Source organism: Gigantopelta aegis, chromosome 6 (genome assembly GCF_016097555.1).
Source record: "Gigantopelta aegis isolate Gae_Host chromosome 6, Gae_host_genome, whole genome shotgun sequence".
Classification (NCBI taxonomy): domain Eukaryota; kingdom Metazoa; phylum Mollusca; class Gastropoda; order Neomphalida; family Peltospiridae; genus Gigantopelta; species Gigantopelta aegis.
In genome coordinates, this window is record NC_054704.1 from 100,045,062 (window position 1) to 100,051,215 (window position 6,154).

Genomic DNA, 6,154 nt, shown 5'->3' on the forward strand with positions numbered 1-6,154 from the left:
TGTATGTGTGGTCTAAATATGTCAGTGTGACAGGATTGTGTATGTATGGTTTAACTATGTCAGTGTGACAGGATTGTGTATGTGTGGTCTATGTCAGTGTGACAGGATTGTGTGTGTGTGTGTGTGTGTGTGTGTGTGTGTGTGTGGTCTAATTATGTCAATGTGACAGGATTGTGTGTGTGTGGTCTAATTATGTCAGTGTGACAGGATTGTGTGTGTGTGATCCACCTACGTCAATGTGACAGGATTGTGTATATGTGGTCTAACTATGTCAGTGTGACAGGATTGTGTATATGTGGTCTAACTATGTCAGTGTGACCGGATTGTGTATGTGTGGTCTAACGATTTCAATGTGACAGGATTGTGTATATGTGGTCTAACTATGTCAGTGTGACAGGATTGTGTATATGTGGTCTAACTATGCCAGTGTGACAGGATTGTGTGTGTGCGGTCTATGTCAGTGTGACATGATTGGATTGGGTATGTGTGGTTTAACTATGTCAGTGTGACAGGATTTTGTGTGTGGTCTAACTATATCAGTGTGACAGGATTGTGTATGTGTGGTCTAATTATTTCAGTGTGGCAGGGTTGGGTATGTGTGGTCTAACTATGACATGACTGTGTATATGTGGTCTAACTATGTCAGTGTTACAGGATTGTGTATGTGTGATCTAACTATGTCAGTGTGATAGGATTGTGTATGTGTGGTCTAATTATGTCAGTGTGACAGGGATGTGTGGCAGGATTACGTTGGAGTACGGCAGGATTGTGTAATAGGATTATCTGGCAGTTTGGCAGGATTTTGTGACAGCGGAGTAGGAATAGGCAAGATTGAGTGATCGTGGTACAAATTTGTGTTAGAGAATACTTTAATTGTTTGTACTAGTGAGCTTGAATTTAGTTCTTTGTGGAAGTAGAGTAGGATTGAGCAGAACCGAATGATCGCGTTACAAAGTTGTGTGACAGAATACTTTAAAATGTTTTTAATCAAGAGCATGTCACTAGCTGTTTGTCTAAAAATCCATTGTGATCTGTGTTGTATATGGATACGATTTTGGAAACTCCATTTATGACATTTGTACAAACCTAATTTTCAAATAAAATTAAAATTAATCAGCCATGTACGTAAATTTGGTCTGTAATAGTTGAAAGATAAAATTTTGTTAATAATTAATATATACTCTTCAAAAAAAGAAACGCAAAAGGGTACAAATGGGTTATAACTCCGATTTTATGTTTCCTACCGGTTCATGCTTTGTGAATATAAGGTCATTGCATGTCCCAAACACATTCCCACGGTTACATTCGATAAAACGCAGCTACTGTACAATAAAGTTCCAAAATGTGAATATTCGCAAAAACGCAGCCACGTGCAAACCATGTCACCACTGCACGTGCGTTGTCTGCACGTGCAACATGAACACCGACAGTATAAAAGTGCAGGGTGTTCGCTTGCCTGGCCTCTGTATCTGGCCGACAGTTGACAATCCAGGACATTCCACGTCTCAGTGAACCGCAGAAAAACAATGCCATCGGCCGACTAGACGCAGGCGAATCCAGAACGGCCGTTGCCAGGGCATTCCATGTGTCCCCAAGCACCATCTCCAGACTGTGGGACCGTTACCAGCAACATGGATCAACACGTGACCACCCTAGATCCGGTCGACCACGGGTCACTACCCCCGGGCAGGACCGCTACATCCGGGTACGCCACCTTCGGGAACGATTGACTACTGCCACCTCCACAGCCGCAGCAATACCAGGTTTGCGCAGGATATCCGACCAGACCGTACGGAACCGCCTACGTGAGGTAGGAATTCGTGCCAGACGTCCAGTTCGAGGTGTCATCTTAACACCACAACACCGTCGACTCCGACTGCAGTGATGCCAGATTCATCGACAATGGCCTCAACTGCGATGGAGACAGGTGTGGTTCAGTGACGAGTCCCGATTTCTGCTCCGACGTCATGATGGAAGATGTCGCGTGTATAGGCGTCGTGGTGAACGTTATGCGGCAAACTGCGTGCAGGAAGTGGACAGATTCGGCGGGGGTAGTGTCATGGTGTGGGCAGCCATCTCACACACTGGCAGAACTGACCTGGTCCACGTGCAGAGCAACCTGAATGCACAGGGCTACATTGACCAGATCATCCGGCCACACATCGTTCCAGTTATGGCCAACGCCAACGCAGTGTTCCAACATGACAACGCCAGGCCTCACACAGCACGTCTCACAACGGCTTTCCTACAGAACAACAACATTAATGTCCTTCCTTGGCCATCGATATCACCGGATTTGAACCCAATTGAGCATCTATGGGACGAGTTGGACCGACGCCTCCGACAGCGACAACCACAGCCCCAGACCCTGCCCGAGCTGGCAGCAGCCTTGCAGGCCGAGTGGGCCACCATCCCCCGGGACGTCATCCGTACTCTGGTTGCTTCAATGGGCAGGCGGTGCCAGGCAGTTGTCAACACACGCGGAGGCCACACCCGGTATTGACTCCAGATGACCTTGACCTTGGTGGTGTGTCCTATCACTTACTCACAGTGGACTAGAGTGAATTGTGAACAATCCTGCAACATTTGGTAATTATCGGACTCACCATTCAATAATTAAATCAATTCTCCAAATGTTACGACAATGTGGTTTTGCGTTTCTTCTTTTGAAGAGTATATTAAAAATAGCTTATAAAAATATTACTTAGATAGACACTAAAAATAAGCGGACTGTGTAATTTAGAAGGAAAGATTTCAAGAAATGTGTTCTATAGAAATTCTATAATATATTCATAATGATATTTTTTAAAAGTCATTGTTAATCGTCGTTTACTTCGTCTCTAATTCTTAAAAAAGTTTCTTTGTTTTGTCTAACGACACCACTAGATCACATTGATTTATTACTACTCGGCTATCGGCTAACAAACAAAACTTTAACCTGATTCTGGTCATGTGAAATCACAGGTTAATGGGTTAAGAAAAACACAAACACAAACAATGGGATGGGGAATGTTTGTAATGGTGTCTGGATTTTGCATAAATATTCCTTAAACCCGATGATTGTGTTGTGTTGTTGTTGTTGTTGTTGTTTTAACTTACAATAATTTGAAAAACATGTATGTTCACCAACTTGTCTACTTCCTGGTTTAAGGATAAACTTGGCTCCAGCCAATTAAAAGTTTCCAAATGGTTTCATTACAAAAAAAGTTGCTTTAACAGTCTCAGGAAAAAGGTTCAAATTGTAAATAAAAACCCGCATCAAAGGTTACACTGGTCACGTCAACATAAATTTGATCTTACGATTATACTTAGCGATCAGTGAACCAAATGTCTAACGAATAAGGTTGGTATTGAAAAAAACTTCGTCAGCCAGACATACTTTCTTGAACCATGTCAAATTTTGTATCAGCCTTTTTTCTTTTTTTTTTGAAAAGTGTTTTTACATAACTTATTAAGTTCAAAATTGTGGAAACTACAGAAAACCATATAAATTGTTTGTTTGATATACTGTGTAAGATTAATTACGTGCACAGTGGTTATCATCAGATTGATTATATACCCTTATATGGCAGATATACACCTGTAAATTAAGTAAGCACCACCTAAACTATATTGCAAGCAACGTGACATCTAGAAGCAGTTGTCCGTGCTAATATGTGTTATACCAGGGCCCGTGCTTATAAAACATTTTTAGAGTCCAGACTCAATCTCAAATAACGTCCCACGCATGCAGTCAGTATGGCGTTGCCATGACGTTAGTGTCTCAGACTCTATTAGAGTCTCGAGTCTAGACTCTAAACGTTTTATAAGCACCAGGTCAGGTCTTGACAAGTTCTACGTCCAGTGTCTACTGAGTACTTACCGAGATGATATGAATAAATTACTTATGGCCACAACATAAATGTGATGCCAGCTTCATAGTTGATTATTATACATATTCATACATAATTACGTTTTCTGTCTTTTCCACTAGAAAACATTAAATATTGATGTAATGACAGTTTTGTTTGTGGTTCATCATTTTCGATATCCTCTCTTCACGAAATGATCACAATTTCTAGCGAAGTCATATGATCAAAACTCTGTGGTCCTTCATTAAGAGTATACATGAAGTAATAATCGTTTAAAAGATAAAAAGATAATTTTCGTTCTCAAACTGACATTTCGTGAAGCTAACATTTGTAAACCAAACTCTTCATATGATCTCCTTGGCGCTGTCCTAATCTCGACGAGACGCTAAGTTATCTGTCTAGCTCTGTGTGCCACCAGCGGGTTTCATTTCTAACTCTGTCGACCAACAGTCACCTTGATAATTTGTGTGACACCTGGTAAACGATGATTTGCAGAGGCTGTCCTGGATTACACGTTAGATTCATGTTCTTGTTTCTGGTTATCCTAATCTGTGTAGTAGCTAAAATGTCATTTTAATTCCTAATATATATATACTCAACAACGAAAGTTTAGCAAATATCTTTTATGAAGTCTAAATTTGCCATGGTTGAATAAACTTAAAAGAAAACCAGGTCCTCCTGTTGTGTTAAGGCAAAGGTTAATGAGTTTATGTTGTTTGTAAATGGTAAACATTTCAGATGTGAATACTAATTAATAAAAAATAGGTTAATTTATAAATGTTATGCCATTTCTTTTAACATTAGCTAAACTTTCGTTGTTGAGTATATATATATATATATATATATATATATATATATAATTAAATTTTCTTTGCGTCTATACACTTTACGGCACTCTGATTGGTCCAGAGGTGCTTTTTTTTTTTCGTTCATATCTTGATGAACCCCAAAAAATAAAGCCACGCCTTCTCGCACTACTTTAGTGCAACAAGCCGGATTATTCTGGCAATCATATTTAGATATTTTGAAGAAAACACACGTGAAAGCTACAAAAAATGTATACGATAAATTAATGGAAAATGCTATAGCAGAGTAGACATATGGATCTATACGCATCGATTAAAAAAAAAAAAAAAAAAAAAAAAAAAAAACCTTCGCTAATCATGACATGATGATGAGACTGTCGTTGACCAAAGAAATCATGTAGGAAACTTCACGCCTGTAACTTACTTGTAAGCGATGTTTAACAGCTGTTGGCGGAAATTAAATGGTTCCACCGACAGCATAAATGTTAGACACGTTCCCTTCAGTCACTTTTATAAAATATAAACTAAACACGAATAGGACAATTCCTTCCAATATAGGCCTAACTAAATGATCCGTAAAAATGCACAGCAGCTAGAGGAAATGACGTCATTTACAAAAAAATCACCTGATTCAAATAATAGTGAATGAACGTTCGCATTCTTACGCGACATAAGTTCAATGAAGTTTACATAAACAATACTACAGGCATATTTGTCTCTACGCGGGATCATACAGTGTGCAAATCGTTTTTTCGATTCATACTTGCATGAACCAAAAAATAATTGCGGTCAATTCTTAATATATATATATATATATATATATATATATATATATATATATATATATATATATATATATATATATATATATATATATATATATATATATATAGATATATATATAGTCCATCTTCACAAAGCATTAAGACGACCACAAACACTTTGTGTACGAAGACACTGATACTCTAAACAAGAAAATGTATTTCATATGTGATTTTAGTAATTAAAAATGCTCTTCCAGGCGCGGATCCGAGGAGGGGGAGGGGGAGGTGGGGTTGGAATCTTCACCCCTCTGCTTCCAAATTTTTTATTTTTATTTTAAATTATCCATTTTCCCCCACTTCTGTATTCTTATGTATAAGTAGTTTTGGACCCCACCTACCCACCCCCAGCAAGAAATCGTGGATCAGTGCTTGTCTATCGCTCGGAAAAGTTTTACAATAGCAATAAATTTAGGACAGTCTTTACAATATGGTGTCGAGGCGTCGTTAAACCAAACATTCCTTTCCTTTCCGCTTTTACATCGAAATAATTGGTTTAGTGGTAATCCGATAATGGTAAATATGTATTAAAAGGTATTTATGAATCTGTTAATACGTGCGTGTCCGATTACTTATGTATATAAAGACTAGCAGTATATACTGTGTGGGTGTGCGTCGTTAACGGTTGCTGTGGAATCTAAAACTCATTATCGCCTACAAAGAAAGTGGAAGAAAC